We start from the raw sequence: 21,026 nt of genomic DNA, 5'->3' as shown, positions 1-21,026 counted from the left end.
ATCACGAATAGGGGAAAATTGTGTTTGCATATTAAAATTTTAAAATAGTGTAATCACAATACCTTTTCCATCAACTGCGCTCGCTGATAACATAAGTTAAATTTAACAGAGTCGTCTTTTGGGAACTCAGAACAGCGCCTTTTGAGTTTAACAGAGTGTCATTCTATGACTGATGGAATTAACATAATATGTTAACATTAACAATCTTACAAGCGGACGGTGAGGTCGCGTTTTGGGTGCGTTTCAATTTGCATAATATTAATGTGTATTTGTGCTTAAAAGTTTATAATTATAACCGTAAATGCGCTAAAGCAAGAAAAGAACGGTAATAGTATTTGCTATAATTCAATTACTCCTTAATCGCGCGTTGTTTGCTTTATTTTGCATTTCGTTCGTGGGTGGTAATTTTTGTGTCTTTATAATGGTATTTTGTCGTTGCTGCTGTTGAAAAAAACATAATGAAACGAGTTTTATGCACTAACCTGGTAAAACACATTTAAAATGTATAAATTTAAGCAATACGACGCGACAACAAAACCAACTGCGCTCTGAGGAAGAAGAAGCAGCAGGCAGGCAGAAGCAGCATCGTGTGTACATGTGTTTGTGCCTGAATGTGTACGTGTGTGTGTGTGTGTTAGTGCCTTTTATGCATGCTCGCTTGTATGTGTGCGTGTGTTTGTGCGATGCGTCTTTTCACCACAAAAATGTTAATAAAAGTGCTGAAATTTTAAAGAGAAAATGCTTACAATAAAATGTTTGCCAAATATGAGCTATAAGCAAATAAGTGTTTTAAAAAAATAAGTTTATACTAAATTAGGAGCGTCCATTATTATTTAGAAAACAATAAAATGCTAAAGCAACAACAATAACTGCAACTACAATAACAGTGCTAAATACGACGCCCTGTCGCTATTTGTCTCTGTGTTGGTGAGAGCGACGGCGCCGTCGATTTTCGATTTCTGTTTTTTGTTTTTTTTTTTGGGCGCTCATTGAGAGAAAAATTTGCCACTGCCGCCGTCGCTACTTCTGCTGTAACTGTTGTTGTTATTGTTGTTGCTTCTTATCTCATTGCGCTTAACATATATAAAAGTTTCGTTAGATAGTGTTTGCGCGCGTGTCTTAATATATAAAAAAAATTCTCTGCCAACAGCTGCTCGTGACGTCGACAACAGAATCCACAATATAAATTGCGAAAAGGAAAAGTTTGCAATTTAAGCATTTTGCGAGGTATGTTTCATACGTTTTCCTATTTCTAGTATCTAAGTATGTGCGCAAATTTTCATTGTCTCGTTGTCATCGATAATCGATAAGTTTTGCATCATACATTTATGCCAAACTAGCTTAACAGCTGCTGCAAACAGCTGTTCCAGATTTTTATCTGCAGGTGTGTGAGAAAATTTAAGACTTTTTTTTACTATTTTAATGTATTGGTTGTTGAACTTGCTTGGCCAACAGCTGATTTGTTAATTGTTTAAAAGTAACAAGTGTTGATGTATTTATGTTGCTATTGAAATACAAAATTATAATATAACATAGTAAGAATGAATATCTTCGGATTCGAATTGCAATTTTTTCATAGAGTTGATCCTAGAATTCAATATTTCACTGTACAAAGCTTAGTAATAGATAGAAGATTTCTCTCGTCAATTATGTATACAGGGCATGGACATAAATTAGATTTAATAGATACATAAGCTAGTTAGGCATTATTTTAATCAATATTTTGCAATTAGATCTAAAGGGTATATGATGTGCATAGGATTTAGAAGACGCTTCGCTGATATTCAACTATTCATTTCAGTCTTTCCTAAAATGTAAATGTATCTCAAAATGTATCTACATATAAAATGTATATTTATTCATGTCAATGCATCTGTATTAGCACATGTAAATGTAACTGAGCATATCTTAAAATGTTTTTACATATGTATCTCTATCTGTATTCATGTCAGCACATATAAATGTGTCTGAACATGCATATATCTAAAGATGTATCTGTAACTCTTTCTGCATATGTAACAGTATTTGTATCCACATATTATCTGTATTTATATAGCTACCAACAAGTATTTAAATGGAAATCTGAAAATCTATCGGTATATGCGCATCTGAATGTTCCTTCTCTTTGATTAAATTTCTTTTCTGCGCAATTCAAGTTCAAAGTATTCCGTAAAATTCGCTGTCAGCAGCTTTCAGCAGTCGATCTTTTATTTATGAATCTCACGCAAAAATCGAAGAGGATTTCGGACTATAGAATTATAACATAAACAGATGCATATATATTATTATTTATATAGATATAGATTTACAATACAATCTATTCGGAGGTAGCGAAATTTATTTCAGCTTTTGCTTTCAATTTCGTTGTTGCTGAAAATAACCAAATTAAAACTGAAAGGAAAAATTTGCAATTTGCTTTCGATCTGTTTTTGCTTCGTCTAAATAAACAAAACAAATTTTGAAGTGCGAGCTATTTGCGTGGGCTACTGCGATTTGTATAAATAATTTCGGTTTTATGATAATTGCTCTCGGTTAAAGCGAACGAAAGGCTTTTAAATTCGAGAGCCATAACAAGCTATAAGACGTAAGACGTAAGCTGCATAAAATGTAGAAAAATTGAAATGCAGAATGTTCATTTTATTGAAATTCATATACAAAAAATTGTATTCAAATAAATTTTATTTAAAAAATTATAAAAATAATATTATGATCAAGAAATATGAAAGTAATAAGAAACAAAATTAGACAATCATTTATTTAATATAATATTATTATTTATTCTTCTCTTCTCTCCATACACGTTTTTCACATATATAACAAATAATGCCAAATAAATGTATTTAATAAATAAATTATAGATTAAATAATTATTTATTTATTTATAATTAATGTGAATTTCAAATCATTTATTTTTGTTTTCAATCTTATGAGTAAATAATAATATTAAGTAGTTTTCGCTGCAGGGCATTTACAATTCTGACTCGCTCTCATCTTTTATTATTATAATTTGTCTTTCTTTTTGCTTCCCTGAAATCTTGTTGAACTCGTTTTGCAAGTTCAGTGTACCCTATTCTACTCCCTTTCTATCTCTCTCTCCGCCTTTATTACTCCCGCTTCGTAATTCTTGTTCTCAACTACTTTTTATTTTGTGCACTTTTGTGGCACTGAGAGTTCGGCCTAGGTAAATCTCAGCCCTCAGCCCCGTTCAACCCTAGACAGCATAGAGCTTTCATAGCTGTATCTGTTGCTAGTTGCATGAATGTATCTGCATCTGTATCTGTAAATGTATCTGCGACTGCAATTAGGCAATTAAATTGCGCAAGCTGCCGGCCAGGCCCACAAATTGATCTCTTCCGGCAGGCGAACGAAAGCTCTACGTAACGGTACAAAGGTAAAAATCTAACACACAAAGGCCAAACAATTTAGCAGGTGTTCAAACGAACTTTGCCTCTCTTTCACATTCCGTCAGGATCTAAATATTCATTTAACTTATCACATATGTATATGTACATATGTACATATATGTATGTATATAATATAAAATATAAAATTGTCTCGCATTTAAACTCATTCCCTGATTTGATTTGATTGCCGCCCGCACTTGGTGACAATTTTAAATTGAAAAATATATTAAGTTAGACTTATACGTATACATACAAATTTATATACGCAATATATATCTGTATATGTATCGAGTATATCATTAAATTGAATGCTCATTTCGAGCTCAGCTGCGCAGCCTGCGGTCAAAATTCGACTTTTGGGGCGGTTCTCTCATTTTTTTTTTTTTTTTTTTTTATTTTATTATTATTTGTGATATTTTTCTCAGACCTTTTTCGTTTCATGAGAGGATAAACTGTATAGCAGACTAGACATAATATATATATTAGGCTGAAAATAAAGCTGTGTGTGTGTTCACGTACATTATGTACGTACGTTTGGCATACGCTAAGAACTAGTTTGACAGCGAAAGGGAGTATGAACTCAACTGTTTGTAAGAAATATATCTTTTTTTTTTTTTAATAAATTAATATACCTGAATAAAAATTGTATTGTTTAATGTTTGAAATAGCTTTGAAGATAATTTTTTTTTTAAGTTTCCTGAATAAATAATTCTAATTTATATAGTTTATTAGTAATATTATTCGTAAATTAAATTAATGGAGAGATTCTTAAATATTTTTAAATAAAATTAAAAAAATATATTATATTACAATCATTATAAATAATCAATATTAATAATAATCGCTGTTTATTAATAATGCAATTTGTATCTCAACAATTATATTATTTATTTTTGTAAAATACTTGTTGAATTTAACAAAGCTTAAACAAAATGTATTTAAATTGCTTTTAGTTTTATATTGTTTTCTGTTGTTTTTATTTCATTTATCGCTCTTCCTTATTTACCTCTTCGTTGAAAATCTAAAATTCCAATGAGTTTTTTCTTTGTCTAGTTAGATATTTGGGTGCTCGCGCACCCCGAAAAGTACGAGAAAAAAACCGGTTTACGTTTGGCTTTGCTCTATTTAAGTTGAGGGTTTTTCAAACCCATTTATTAGCTTTGTTAATTTTGCCGTATATTTTTTATTTATTTATACATATTTTTATTAGCAACTTTAGCTAATTTGCATGCGAAACAGATTTGTTGTTAGACAAAAAAGATTTACCAACCTAACTATAATTTGTTGATTTTGGTATGGTTTTTTATTGCTCAAGGTCGTCTTTGGGACGCATGGCTTATCAGCTGGGCGGCGGGTCTTATCGCTATAGGTACTCCCCTATCTATATACATACATTATATTTAGCGAGGAAATAAATTTGTAATTGTTCTGCTTCTTTAATGTTTTTTTTTTTTTTTTTTACATTTATTTGACGAGCAAACAAATTTTGGTCTTATCGAACGTGTGCGGTCTTATCTTCTGTCTTTATCAAGGAAGTGCAATAAATTTTATGATCTAATTGTGTTCAGGGCAATTTTTATTGCATTTGTTCGATTTCAAGTTCTATGTTATCTTTTGGCATAATATTGTGAAAAAGTCTTAAAAGCGATTCTTGGAATGAATAATATGAATAAATCTTTTTTCATTTAGCGGGAAGTTTTTAGATAAGGTAATTTTAGCTTGGAGCTTCAAATATTAAAGGGGATATTTATATGTCTTTAAAGAGAACAATTTGTTTATATGATAAGACTTTAAGATTACAGCTCATAAATCAAAAATAGACAACTTAAGATTTGAATATTAAGTCAATAAATTGATAAGAGAGCTCTTTAAAAGGAACAATAAAAAAAGGAAATGATATCATATGTTGGGCGAATCTTAATATAAATCTTCTTGAGTACATTTTATATGATGATAATAAAAAAAGAAAATGAATTGTTCTTGTTCTCTTAATATAACCACATATCATTATAAGACTGTTATAAAAGGGTATATATGAATGAATGTATGTATATCAGAAGGGAGAGAAACTCCTTCAAGCATGCACGCACACACAAACACATACATATGCATGCACACGCATAGCGTAGCGTACGCATATACAACCAAGCCAAAGAATTCGCTTTACGATTTTTTTTTATCAGCAAGAAGCTAAAAATAAATAAAAGCAACAACAACAAAGTTGTCAGCAAACGAAAAAAAAAACTGAATGAAAAGCTGACAACGTAAATGGAATGGGCGCAACGTAAGAGAAAGGAACAGAGCGAGAGCGCGAGAGAGAGGACACATAGCGAAGGCGGCTGTCATGTCAAACGACGCGCTGGGCCGGAGAGAGGGGAGATAGAGAGAGAGAGAGAGTCCGTGGAACACAGTGTGTAGAGAGTGAAGTGCGGAGAGTGTTGGGTGCCCACGCCTTGTAGAGCTGTGCAAACGCTTTCAACTGAGCGCCGTCTCAGTTCCCTTCCCCTCAAGAGTTCAGCGCCCCTGAACGGGGCGTGGGCGGCGGTTGCATGATGTAAATTTGAAGGCGCATTACGGAAAACAAAATTTTTTGTTTTTGTTTTTTTTTTTTTTTGAAAAGCAAGTTGACCCACAAAGCAGGCGCAATTGATTTTTCTAGCTCTTAGCCCTCAGCCCACACACATGTGACGCGTGCCTCGCATAGAAGAGGAAGAGCCTCGGATTGCACCTGTCCAGCAGGGGTGGGAGGTGACAAGCGAAGCATAACCCCCACCCCGGCCTCCGCCCCGGCGTAGTCACCAATTCAGTATGGAAAGCGAGACATGACTTTGGTTCCGAGAAAATTACAGTGGACGCGTGTATGGCACGCGACCAAAACAAACTAATTTGTGTGTTTCTATACCCTGTAATTAAGTGGTATATGTTGAGAGGTTACTTGCAAGTTGGAACATTAGTAGATCATTTTAGCAGATAGATGCATTACTAAGTAAAGCTCAATTTATTATAAAACAGAACTTGTATTTAGTAAATTAACGAAGCTTTGCTTTAGTTCTTTTTTATATCGATAAAAATCGATTATCAACCTTTTACAGGATCAAGTAAGTTTGTGAGCGGTGAATTTTTGCTATGTATTTTAATTTAGAAACTAATTGTACTTTAAATGTTGTATATATTCCATGACTATAATATAGGGTATCGATCAAGTCTCTCCTTTGAATAAGCAAGTCACTTGTTTTGAGCATTGAAAAGTAGCTGTAAAATCAATAAGTTCCACTACCTTCTCCTCCTGCTCTTCATCCAGCTCGTCAATTGCTATCAGGCAGGTGTAACGCCAGCAGTGACTTGTCCCAACCAAAAGAAACCCCCTAGCAGAAAATGTAACGCTCATGCGGAAGTCGGAAACGATTTTCACATACCAAAGATGATGTAAACTGGGCCCAAGTGTATCTCTGTGTGTGTGTGAGTGTGAGTGCGTAAGTGTGTGAGTTAATGATGATGATGATGTTTACTGGATACAAGCAAAATATGTGTGGAAATTCAGATTGATGGGAAGTGGACAGTTGAAATGAGAAAAAGATTAGCTACTTATAGTTACAAGAAAGAGAAATAAGGAAGGCTTACGTACTTTAAGCTATGGAATTTGCTAGGCAACACGCTGGGCTATGAATGTCTACCTATTTAATAACCATGAGAAAGGGCTAATAATGGTTAAATTTAATCAGTTCTTAATAAACCAACTATGTTTAGGGAAAATGAAGAGATAAACTGTATTTCTTGTAAATACTATGACTGCTACTGTAACAGATTCCATCCCATTCACTCTTATAAAAACGGTGACAGCTACTGTTACAGTTTCCATCAGATTCCCTCTACAAGCAAGCGCAACAGCGCGCTGTTAACAACATTTGCATAACATTGAAACGAGCTGTCTGTGTGCAGAGGTCATGGCGCTGCTCTTGCTGTTGCTGCTGCTGCTGTCATGTTGCTGTTGTAAATAGTTCTATTCATGCTACATACATATTTACATACACACGCTGGCGACATTGCGACGTCATTTAGGAGACGTCACTGGGTCGCAGACTTTGACTGTATAAATGTATGCATTCTATGTATGTGTGTATGGGCTTGCCGTTAATGAGGCGATGCTTGAAATAACAAAAACAACAACAACCATATGAATGGCGAATTACAATGGCAAAGCAGGCGTTCTCTATTGGCCTCTCTCTCTCCGCTCGCTCTCTGTCTGCCTTGTGGTGTAGAAGACTTTTGCCGTTTTAAATGTGAGAGAATATTCGTTTGTCTTCTATTTCTCTGTTGTTGGGGGCACTCGTAAACAAGTTCCGCCTGCCGTTGACTTTGTTGGTGCGCTTTTGTTGAGGTCGTTGTTGTTGTTTTGTCTTTTTTTTTTATGTCGAATGCTTAGCGGTTCTTTTTTTTATATTCCCCTTTACGCTGCTGCAGCTGTAGTAGCAGCTGTTGCCAGTTTTGGAGGTTATTCTTCTATTGCCCAATAATTATTTCTTCAAGCGTTAAAGAATCAACACCACAAGAAAAATTATTGCGCTAGTGAAATACGCAATTACGCAAATGTTTCCTGTTTTCCTAGCATATAAATTTGAAACTTTACAAGCACAAATCAGAATACGTAAATTGATTTTAGTTGAAAAAAAAAATTTATATATTTGATTTTATCGATCATACCAAATATCTGAACTGCGGGATATAAAGAAATATCCAAATGGGCCCACTTGGCAATCTTTTTGTTTATTTTTTTGCCACTTAAAAATACTGAACCGGTCAACAAACCGCAGAAAAAATTTAAAAACTAAATAAGCTGTCGAAAATTGTGTCGAATTTCAAGATAATTTGCATAATTTTCTTGTGCGCAGTAAATTAAATGACTTATTAACGAATAAAAACAAAAAACAAAAAATTAAAAAATAAATAAAATTTTGTATATTGTTGAAATAAAATTTTGCAATTTAATTTTGCATTTTCAAGCTTTTGATTGGAAATAATTTAATTATGATATTCATATTTTATATATATGTATATATATATATATATATATATATATACTTGGATTTCTTCAAGTGTAACCCAAATTTTTCGCTGTGTACATTTTCAACTGTTGCTGTTAAGTAAGCAAGGACGGGAGGCGGTTGCTGAAGCTTGCAGTTGAGTGTCATTTGATATTGCATGCACTTTATACGCTTTCGTGTTGTGTTGCCTCTTCTCCTTCTCCTGCTGCTTTTTCAAGTGGTTTGTGCAGGGTTGCAGAGCAAGCGAACGACAGCCGACAGGGGGCGTGACAACAGCAAGTGCAGCAGAGTTTGTGCAAAGATGAGAGTTCGTACATTGGTATGAATGCGTGTATGTGTGTGTGCGTGTGTGAGGGTCTGTGGGTCCAATTGTACAATGGGGTTGCTCATGAAGTCGGTGAGATAATATAGCTAATGATAAAGTACACTAACGGTTTTTTATGGAAGCAATTATTAAAAATACAAAATTATTACATTAATTAATCGCGTTCCTTTTGTTCTTTAGTCTTTGAGTTAATCAAAATCTAATGATCGTTTTAGTCATTAGCTTTAGTCAAGCTAATTAAAATTTTAATTAATTTCGTGAATTATGTTAATTGGTTTGTAGATTGCACCAATGATTCATAAGCAACAATTTTAATAAATATTTATAAGCTTTATATAAATATGTTGAATTTGACAATACTTAAAAACTGAAATTAAAAAGGTATACATATTTTTAATAATATTTGGATATCGATAAACAATTAAAAATGTGATCGATAAAACTGAAGGGAACGTTCGGTATATGTACATATGTATATATGAAATATGAAATTGCCTTTAGAAATTATATTGAAATTTAAAAAACATGATCTTTAATGAAAGGAGCACCCCTCGTGTTAGTGCTTATTTGCAACTCAAGGACGTTGAGCTACATCTTCCACACAAGTACACATGCATAAAGTGCATACAGTATGTTGTAGAAGTAAGTGTACAACGTAAATTTTCTGAGTATTTGTTTGGTTTGCTTGAGTAACTGGTTGGCTGTGTGTGTGTATGTGTGAAAGGGGAACTGCCTCGCTTCGCTCCGAGTCTTTTAATTAAGTTCTGCCATAGTGAGTGGGGCATTTGGATATCACTCGGCCGTGCCGGCAAGTTGTTAGCCATGCTTAAGGGCTTAAGTGGCTGTTGAATCGCAAATCAGCGCTGAAAATAATGAGTTGTACATTTTATTTGCGTAGTGTACGACTCCTATCGAAGAACTATAAAATAAATGCTACTTTTAATTATCCTAAATGGTATATTTTAAATGTAATAAATATATCTTATTTTTAATGTAATAAAAATATAATTTTTAGAAGCGACTCTGAATTTTGAATTTTCCATATTTCTTAGGATTTTTAGATGGTAATTTTCATTGAATTCAAATGGGGAATTTTATGACTAGGCAAGTTTCCCCTAAAGTAGAAATACAGCATTTTTGCTCGTTGTAGGCAACTCTATGAATACCCTTCATCAGTACCGCCATAACTTAATTGTGACCATAATGAATCAACAATAAACTCTGCACAGTCGTCGCTTAGCTCTTATTCTCTATCTCTCTCTGTTGCTCTCTCATATTTTTAAGCTGAAAAACCTGTTGCGATTCTTAAGTGACCAAGCGAAAGATGTCTTCGTAGCTGCACAGATTCACTCTGAGCCTCCGTCCCTCTCTTACCTCCGCTCGGGGGCATAGCTACTGTAATTCAATCACTTTTCACGCTCGCTCAAAGCACTCGAAGCTCTCAAGTATCCGCAACTCGTTTGCGAGCTGAAGCTTAACTTGGACCCAAAGTTATTTGATGTTTTTTTTTGCAATTTAAACGCATTTGGACTTTGATTAGATACGCAATGAATTGAGAGCGGCGGTGGCGTCCACTGTGAGAGACAATGCGGATTTGAGCCGTAAAAAGTTGTTGTTAATTAGTTGGGTTGACAGTTTATGCCGAGATTAAGGATCTTCCACTGCGCAAAATGACTTCACTCAATAAAGTACAAATATGTATCTCAGTTGCGTGTCAAGTCAATTGCCATGCAAGTCGCATAAAAAATTGCCAAAAAAAAAAAAAAAGTTGGTGCAAAATAGAGCGAATGTTGAATGTGTTTTGCTTTGGCGACTTAAGTTGAGCAAGTTTTTGGTTCAGGAAAAAAAACTATATAAACGAGCAGACAATTTGGGTTACACATGGGATTTCAGTTGTCACGAAACTTGTGCTTGAATGGTCTCTTTAAACATGTTATTATTTGTGTAGTAATAGTTGAGTGAGACACCTTATAAATGGGTTACCTAAATGTGAACTAGTTTTAAATGCAGACCTAACTGTATTACAAGCTAAAAATCACATTTATATAAAGTGTAAGAAAATTTTCCATTTATACTCAAATCTTATTTAAGGCGTTCTTATTGCTTTTCTGCACTTGCCTTCAATAAAAATAAAATCACTAAGTCTAATTCTTTATATAGACTCAATAGACGCTCGAAATGACCTTGTGACAAATTATGTTAACTCTAATGCGTAGATGTCAAGATGATGAACTCCAATCGAAAACAAAAACTCGAACGCACAGAGAAACCTGAACAATGCCTCCTTTTGTAAGCAGCGCGTCGAATCCAAGTCAGGGCCAAGGTTTCCATTTGGTATGCAATACAGACTACGGACGACAACCGGCGACATTCTTTAATCATTTTTTCCCACTTCCAAAAAGTAGCGCTCCAAAATGCACAAAAATTTAAAATGCTGGACAGGTCGATTCAGGGGGGGCAAATAAGCACGTAAATATTGCAGAGCTGTGGCAAGAAGCAGAGAGACGCAGACAGAGCGAGAGAGAGAAATACCCGAAAGTGGGGTTTTTTTTTAATTTTTTTTTTTTTTTTAGTTAGCCTCTAATTGCAGTTGCAGTCACCTTCAGGCTTGGGGCGTGCGTCCAACTTCAATGCCGTCAACTGTTTCAGTTGCAATTGCGTCCCAGTTTCGACAGCTGTTGTCCCCCTCCCCACCTCTCCCTGCCGTACCACCTTAATTTTTTTCAATTGTCTAACGTGGGAACAAAAAAAAAAAATTTAACAAAATAAAAACTTAACTCAACTTGTCGCCCCGCCATCGGCAAATTTTTTTAAATTAAAGCACTTCCGCAGTTTGTACGCCCAGCGGATCCAAAATAATAATGGGGCTACCCCTACTTGCGTCTAGTGTCGCTTAACCCGCTTGCGCTTAACTCGCTTGCGGCGGCAGAGGCAGCGGCTTATTTCCAAAGCCGGAAAACATTTGCTGATGAGCCCGTTTCAGCTCGTTGTTGCCGCTCGCTAAACAGATCCAAAACTAAGCAAATGAAATTTTATGAGGTGGATTATGAGTGCGCAGATACCCTGTAATTTAGAATAAAATCTAATTATGAAAATTCGCTAACAATTAAGGATGAATTTAATTTTTCAACATTAAATTTGTTTAGAAGTGGTTGACAAGTATTGTTTATATAATTTCTTGTTTTTTAAATAAAAATTTATTTACTAATCTAATGGTTGTTGTTCATAATATATATAAACATATTTTCAAATATGTATATTTGATAATTGCTTGCAACGATTTCAATTATTCTCATTATTTGCTTAAACTATTTTATTTGAATATATAAATATATATATAAAATAAAAAGAAATTTATAGCTTTACCTGAGATTTTTAACTGTCCGAAACCCCTCAACTCCCTATTTAGAGAGTATCTCCAGTTCATTATTATTCACCTTATGTGAGGTACGATTGGGCGCGGGCGTTTTTATTTATTTATGCACATTTTGCATAGTTCGTTTTCATTGCAATTATTTGCAACTGAGCTAAGAATAGAATAGAATGGAACAGCATCGAGTTGAATAATAGAAAACCCACATATAACGCAGATTGTTCATCAAAAGTTGGAGCACTTTTTAGCGATATTCATTATGCACGAGTTCTGAAGAAATAATCGCAGTTGTTCTTTAAGTTTCATCATTGTGTGTGGGCGAAAAGTTTAAACTTTGTCAAATACAAAATTAAAATAAAATAAACCATATTCAATTAAACATTTTTTTTTTTTTTTTTAATCTAATGGAAAGAGAAAAATTTTTGTTGCAATTTTAATTAGATTCACAAAATTTAACAGGAGTTAAAAAAGAATAATCAAATAAAATTTAATTAAAAAAATAAAATAAAATACAACAAACTTATCTAAGACCTAATTTTATGCAACGTATAAAAAATATAAATACATTTTGATAAGCATTTATGTAATTACAATATAGTATGAAAAAATACGTTTTAAAATATATATTTACAAAAATAAAAATAACCTAACTGAAATAAAGCAAATATAGATTTCCAAATTAAAAAAAAAAAAAAAAAAAACAAAATATAAAATAAATTTATGTTTCTGTTTTCATACTGAACAAACAAAAATTAGATCATTACACCTTTCTGATATTTTATTACTCTATAAAAATGTGCGTTCAAAGGCTTTTTCAGCTTTGATTCAATCAAAACCGATTTCGGTTAAGTTCTTTGCTGCTTAAAGAAATTAATATAATTTCTGTAGACTTTCAAAGGAAATATTCTCTTGAAATTCGAATTGCTTAACTGCTGTATAAACTTTGCAATTCAAACGGATGTTTATACTCAGCGTAAATAAAGCCATTAGTTACAAAAATTGACCTTGCGCTAACCAAAAACAGAAGCGAATAAAAACACAATAAAAAAAATTAAAAAAAAAAAAAAAAACAACTCATCTTTCATCAGCAATTCGCATACAAATAAATGAAATTAAATTGCCAAGTGTTTCGGGATTGTGTTATTAAGCTACACACACGAGCCACATGATAAACAACGCACCAAATACGGGGACAACAACAACAAAAGTAGCAATAGCAACCTGCTTAGGCAAATTAATCAAACAAGTTGACAAGAAAAAAAAATAATAAACTTTCTGATATCAACAAAAAAGTTTTGGCACAAAAATGTCAACAAAATTACAGAAATTAAGTCACCAAAGTTAAGGGAGAGTGAGGGGCAACTTCTTGGCAAATAGATAAGTTTATGACGCCCGCAACCTTTCACCTCGAGCCAAGAAATTTCTGTCAGGCCATAGAGAAGCCAAAGTGTTGGATGAATTATATTCACGCATTTCATTTCACATAAATGTCCATAATTTGTTATTATGTCAGTTTTTTTTGCCTTGCCGCTTGAGGACAGGGAAAGTGTAAAGAGAATAATACATATATGTATATATATAATATAGAAAATTGAGTTGAATATTTTATATTATATATAAAGTCAGTTAGTCGTTTAACTTATATAAATATATTTAAAAAATATTTTTAAAATTATCTTATAACTTTTTTATCATTGAATTATCAATGTTTCTTAAGAACATCAAATTGAAACCATAAAATAGTTATATTTAGTTACAGAAATAAAATCCAAAATGCTTCTTGTGTAACAATTCTTTAAAGCTTTGTATATAATAAATTTTGAGCGGCGGAATCAAACAAACTGGTTTGAAATGCTTGAACTCGTTTGTTGCTTAGTTAATTTGAAACAAATTATTGTATTATAATATAATGCCTTAAGCTTAAATGCCAATATAACGCCCACACACAGCTATTAAAATTGCAATATGCTCATCAAATTTACAAGTATTTACATTAATTATTAGTCAACCAATCAACTCGCTCAGTTACCTTCCTCACTCAACTCGATGCCGAACGACAGCCTTTTAATATGCTAAACAAACAAGAAACAAAACAAAAACAAGCTGTCAGCCCAACTCAATGTTGTTTTTACATGGTTACAGGCATTCAAATATATATAGATACATACATATACACATACAAATATAATTAGCATAAGTGAACACAAATTGTCAGATTTTGTAGTTTGTTACAAGACTATTAAGCAGCATTGATTGGAACTTGTTACATTATTTACATATATGTTGCTAAATATATTAATTGAAACTTATGTTGCTTAATGTATATTCATTACATAAGAAACAGCGTGTCTTTAATAGCTTTATCATTCCACCATTTCATCAGTGGCAGAATTTTAGTTGCTGCTGATAACAGCAGCATCAGCATCTTTCACACATTGCTGAAGCTAAAACCATTTGTAAGCACTGTGAAAGCTTATGCCCCGATGGAATATACAGATCTGTTGTAGAGTTAAATTTTAAAATGATTCTATTTATATATATTTTGAAAATACATATTCATATTTGAAGATATGTTTTGGGCTTTTCTGGCTATTCATATCTCTAGCTTATACACAAACATTGATTTTTATCGATAATATATCTCTACATCTCAACGAACCGGTGTACAGTCAAGCTATTCTATATTAACTGCGATACATCTACACGATTTGTCACTGAGTAAACGGCATTTATAGAACATATTTGTTCTTCCGTGCGTTCCGTGCCGTTTACAAGGCAATTCAAAATTTCAGCGTATTTAATTGTTATTGACTTTTACTAAACACAGAGTCCATACACACTCAGGCAATTAAGAGGGCGATCCAAAAATTTTACGTTTCTCTGTCTGTCATAAATATAATTTCGAATTTTGTCGTGCGCTCGTTCCCTTACCATATTTTGTATATATTTTATTATGATGTCAGAGTTTCTAAAATTTACGATGATTTTTCCGCCAATTGCCCGAATCACGTGCCACATTATTAAGTGGCAGAGTGTGTCGAATCTCTGCCTTAGACTGTGTGGGTTTCATTTTCATTAGCGAAATCTGTAGACAGAACAAGTTTTGTCTGTCTGTCTGTCGGCAGTGACTTGATTTCTTCTGTTTCTGTTTCTTGAAGTGAAAATTATAGAAAGTTGAAGTACAAATGAAAAATGAAATAAAATGCAATAAAAACCCAACTTGAGACAATTGTCAAACTGACAGAAAAGGCAATTAATTTGCTCAGATTAAGAGACAGCAACGAAACAAGAGCGAATGAAGAGCTCGTTGAATTGAGGCAGATTTGATTGACTTTCATTTGTACGCAAGCTGAACGATAGCTTTCAAATTTTGAGCATGCCAAAGTGTAGACAGATGGTTAAGATATATGCTGAATTATAGAGCTCATCTTTATACAAGATGTTTTCAAGTTTAAGTTAAATAAACTTTGTAGGTATTGTTTGCAAACTTTAATCTTTGATTATTAATTGTGGTAGATCTAGAGAACAAGTCTATATAGACTACATGTATATAGGACACAGATCGACTAGGTAACGTAGGCGTCAGCCACATTCTTAATAATAATAATAATCTTAAATAATAATTTACTTTAATTTTTGAGAATTGCATTTACTTTAATATTTATTTTTTTATTTATATTTGCTTTATTTCAGTTTTTAGTTTTTCCAATTCGTTATTTGTGTGAAATATAAGTCAATAAGTCAAACTATCAACTTTTAACCAAATAAATTTAGAGGGAAAATCTTCATTTAAGATATTTCTTTCCGTTGAAGGGTTTTATTAACGATTTAAATCAATCAACTTTTAGTGCTAGAGTCAATTTATATTATAGATATTAAATGAATGTCATACTAAATTCGACTTTACTTAATGATTTTTGCCAAATCCAAATTTACTCTCTCTCTCTCTCTCTCTCTCTCTCTCTCTCTCTCTCTCTCTCTCTCTCTCTCTCTCTCTCTCTTTCAACATCAACTCCCACACCTTCGTTTACTTTCCTTAACATTTCACACTTAATGTAGCAACTTTTTTTGTAACAATAAATAAAAATAAAAATTTTGTTTCCTCATTTCATTTTTCCAAATTTGTTCATTGCTTGTGTGAATGACAACCGAAATTAACTTTGGACCAAATTGTGACGCCCTAATCTATTGTTCATTTCGCACAATACACAGCACACAGCAGACAATGATATTACTTTTGTTGTATTTCTTTATCGTTGTTATTATTTTTATTATATTTCCAATAATGTATTTTGAAATTTGTTGTCTTTTGTAGTTTGTTGTTTGTGTTTTTGTCTCTTGGCACCAATTTTATTGCTTTTTTTAGTTCAAACCTTATTTGTGAAAAATCTCCGCCCCCGTCTCATTACTCATGGTCTCATCAAGCGTAATCGCAAATATTTGCTGACCTAATGCTATGAACTTTTTTTTTTTTTTTTTTGCTTACACGGTAATTTTTTTAATCTTTTTTTTGCACCATATTTTTAGCTATAATATGTTGAGGCAGCGAATTGTGCAAGATTTTCATTTTTGCAACAAAAAGAAAAATAATTTGCTAATAAGTGTAGCAGTAATTGGGTTTTGAGTTCACATTCCTGAAAATAAAAACATGGAAATACAATAAATTTAAAAAAATAAGTAAAAATTATTTGTGTAATTAAAAAGTACTATTTTATTATTATTTTTTAGTTAAAGCTAAAAAAAAAAATAAATAAATAAAACAAAATAGTTTTTGGTATGTTTTCTTTATTTTCTATATTATTATTTATTTATTTATTATAAATGATTAAAATTAATTTTTAGTATTTATTTTGAAATGGATTTTTGAACTGTAAAAAAAAAATATATATATATATTATGTAAAAATTTTATAATAAAACAGTTTGCAAATAACTGCTTAGTAAAAATAATTCAGACTTTGCTATTAATTTTGTTATTCTGCTAATTTTGTTAGCAATATAATTTAAGTTTCAAGTCAACTTAAAATCTTTTGTATTGTTTGATCTGCTGGAACGGCATATAAAGTATATGCTTGAAATTCATTTCGTGGAATCTCGAGTGTACCCTCTACAATGTTTATATCTTAACTTTTATTGTTTGTCTTGTATATCCACGTTCGTTAAAGCGTCTCTCAGCTGTTTGCACAGTTGCCCATGAATATTTGTTTATTGCACGTCAACTTTATATTTAGTTGAAATATATGTATGTATATACTTTATATATATTTATATATACATATATATTTCGCTTGTTTCGACGAGCACAAAATTAGCTCGACTGACTGTTAATTTTTAAAGCAAAGTTCAATAACTTGGTAAAGTAGCACTGCACGACTTCCGCGACACTTCCACAGCCCATTATCTTTTTTTTTTATATATTATATACATCATTTCTTTGTGCATCAATCATGTCCAACTGTTCAGCTGAAATTTCTAGTACTTAAGTTTTTTAAGCAACTTCATGACCATGGGCCATGTAATATATTCATTATCGTTCATTATCAAGGTGCCTTGCATTACGTCTTCATAATTTGTTGCTTACCTGTTCGTACAATCTACTTTGTGTTGCCGCGTTTTTTCTCTCTTTTTTCTTTTTTTTTTGTGTTATCTATTTTTACATTATTTATTTTCGTTTCTGTGGTCATTCGTTAGCTCGTTCAAGTGCAAGTCGTAGACAGCGTCATAAATACGAAAATTTGTTGATAAAATTTGTCAGTTGGTTTGACGGCACTCATTATACGAGTGCTGCTCATGATAAGTAACTTGTCAATGTTTAATCTTTTGATTTCAATCATTAATTGGTGCTGACAATGGGTATAAGTATAGTAAAAGAAAAGCAGCCATAAAGAAGATTACGTACGGCCTTGGAAGAGGTCTTCGATAATAACTTATCATTCTTATAATTATTTCTGTAATGTATACTTCACTACAGTATCACATCTGCAAGCATTTAATCAACACCAACTTTATTTCTTAAACAATAGATTTGTAGTCAGAAGAAATTTGAATTATATAACTAACTTATTAATTTTTAAAATGTTATTTGAAAAGGAGAATAAATAAATATTCACAAAAAATTATATACTACAAGGTTTTATATTAGATTATTCATATGCTGTATTTCTTATACACAAATTAGAAACCACACTTAAACTTATCTTTCTTACTTTTAAATTATGAGTTAAATTAAAAAGTTCATAAACTCATTTAAGTAATTTGCCAATTGCCAAGTACGTCAAGTAATATACATACATATAATAAACATATAAATTTAAATGCCGTAATAAATTAAAAATTCATTTTCAAAGCTTTTCTTTATTATTATGAGGATGTAATAATTAGAAATTAATGAGAAAAAATGTATTTATATAAAAAATCTACATTAATATTTTTAATTATCAATTTTTCAATTATCAATTACATATTAAAATTCCATGAAACAAATATATTACATATATTTTTCCCACATTTTTGTCAATTCCATAATTTTACAAAATAATAATTTTTTTTCTGTACATTCCTAAAACTTTTGTCTACTCTTAGAAATTCACTAAGCCCAATTTTAAAATTGTTACCAAATTACCTAAGAAACAAACGCAACTTTCGAATGTAATAAAATCCCAAAAACAAAACACAAATACTACCGACCCGAGGGCTTAAGCGAGTCGCTAGGGGCTTTTAGTCTAATTTCTGGGCGTTTGGCTAAATAGCAAAACAAAAAAGTTACAAAACTACAAAAAAAATAAAGCAACCCGAAAAGTCATTAATATAAAACCCTATGTAATGGATAGAAACCCGTCAGCCAGCGTTTTCCACTTGATTTATGCCAAATCTTGACATACTTACAATCGCCCACAACAAGCCAATCAAAATCATTTAAGACGCATCGCTTGATATAACTAAATTTCAGCTCTTTTATGCATGTGTTTGCTTCAATTACAAAATAGAAAAGAAAAACAAAATTAAGGCGAACAAAAAAAAATATCTATTGCGAAATACAACAGCAAATTGATTGACAACAGACTGTAACTGGTTATGTCATATATGTGCTATACTATATAAATGCTATGTATGTGAATAATTTGGCTCAGAAAGCCACCCATAGAGCCGGCTAGTCTAGCTAGTCTGCTGCGGCAGCTTCAATTTGCCTGGACACGAGCCGAGATTAAGCATACGCCATGTGTGCCATTGAAGGCAAGCAAACAACTGTAGCTCGAGGCTGACTCGTGTCGCAATTAGAATTTATCGCGTTGCCAAGCTGTTGCCGTGCTTGAAACTCAGTCTTATTTAGCTTGTGTTTGTATATATTGCATAAGTCTGTCGTATACTATGTATATATTTACACATATTTAGATGTATATGCAATTTATATAAATTATTACGAGACCCAGGTCGCGCGTGTTTTATAATGTAGTATTTGGTTTCCAGCTAACTGATAAAGTTATAACTGTAAAGGGCATATATGCCCTTTATATACAAGCTGAGTTGCTTTCAGAGTTTAATATTTAAAATTTGGTTTTGTTTTTATAGTTATTCTAGATAACAAAAAATCAGCTTTCAACTGAAACCGCTAGTCAATGAATCACTCCATAGCTAACAATTATATACATTATATGTATTATATTATATATATAGTAGTCAGCTACCGTGTTCACTCCATTCAAGTATTTGATGCTAAAAAAGTTGTGGTTTTTTTTTATTTTAAAATAATTATTATTTAATCATTGGTTGTCGAGGTTTTGTTTGGTGTTGTTGATTCGGTTTTTTTTTTCACTCTCCATTTATACACAATTGTGTTTTTGATCATATTTTAATTGTTGCACTTGAAGCCAGACGAATCACGCACAACATTTTTGTAGCTTTGACACATTTGAAGGGTGCTCGAGTTATAGAGGGCGAAAAAAAATCATCAGCTGCTCTTGATGCTAAATAAATATAGTTGAAGCACTTCAACAAATACCAAAAATATGCATAATTAAGTTCACTAGGAAATAAATATGAACATATTTCAGATTTAAAATATAAATTTTATTTGTTAAAAAAAATTAAGAATATGTTTGTATTCACTCCACATTGCATTCGACTTGTTTACAAGCATAATCGACTTGCCAAAATCAAAAGCTGTTAATTAAATAAACATTTTGAGGCCTTAAACAATTATAAATGTAATAAATTTCAGGTATTACGAATTGTTCATTAAATTTTTAATGTGATTTTGGAGGAAAACAATATGGAGAACTGTTCAAAAGGAAAATGTTTTTCGTTCGCTGATTTTTCCACTGAATTGATTTTGAACAAAGAAAATTCCATTTGATGTGCATTCAATTTATGAGTTTTTTAAATGCCAGCCGAAAATGCAAATGATAATAATTCATAATTTAGAAACATGTTTCTTGAAATCAAACAAAGCGTAAATTTCCAATAAATACAAATTGTATTTGATTTGCTGTTTTCTTTTTGCCAAATATGTGCACAAGTTGCTAAAATGGCTGACAGTAAAAAGAGAATCAAACATAAGGCAAGAAGTCAGTTTAGTTATGCATATATGCATTTATATATACAATATATAAATATATATATTCGATTCACACTCAGCTCGAGTCATTGAACGTCAGTGCAAATGACTTCATCATCAACGTAGCTGACAGCTGACTATTTGTATCCCGCACAGCCGCTATATATATATATATATATATATATATATATATATATATATATATATATATATATATATATATATATATATATATATATATATATATATATGTATACAAGTGTGTATATTACCAGCTCTATAAATTCTTTGAATGATTTATATGGCTCCGTTCCACTTGTGTGTTTCGT

The 21,026-nt window shown here is 32.0% G+C and overlaps 1 protein-coding gene across 14 annotated transcripts in view; it reads left to right on the top strand.

Moving 5' to 3' along the window:
• The first annotated feature begins 121 nt into the window (after window positions 1–121).
• Window positions 122–21,026, top strand: part of LOC108610986 (early estrogen-induced gene 1 protein) — a 53,456-nt gene continuing 32,551 nt past the window's right edge. For 6 of the 14 annotated variants that reach the window (XM_089465254.1, XM_018003404.2, XM_089465259.1 and 3 more), the window contains exons 1-2: window positions 178–325; window positions 1,151–1,227. The gene's annotated coding sequence lies outside the window, so the exon portion shown is untranslated. Of the gene's footprint in view, window positions 486–1,150; window positions 1,228–21,026 lie in introns of all 14 variants that reach the window. The other 8 variants (XM_089465257.1, XM_089465249.1, XM_089465256.1 and 5 more) reach the window with 5 other exon arrangements.

The sequence above is a fragment of the Drosophila arizonae genome, chromosome 3, assembly GCF_054131065.1.
Source record: "Drosophila arizonae isolate 15081-1271.41 chromosome 3, UAZ_ARI_1.0, whole genome shotgun sequence".
NCBI lineage: Eukaryota > Metazoa > Arthropoda > Insecta > Diptera > Drosophilidae > Drosophila > Drosophila arizonae.
Note: the sequence above shows the minus strand (reverse complement) of the source record. Positions and strands in the feature narration are given on the sequence as shown.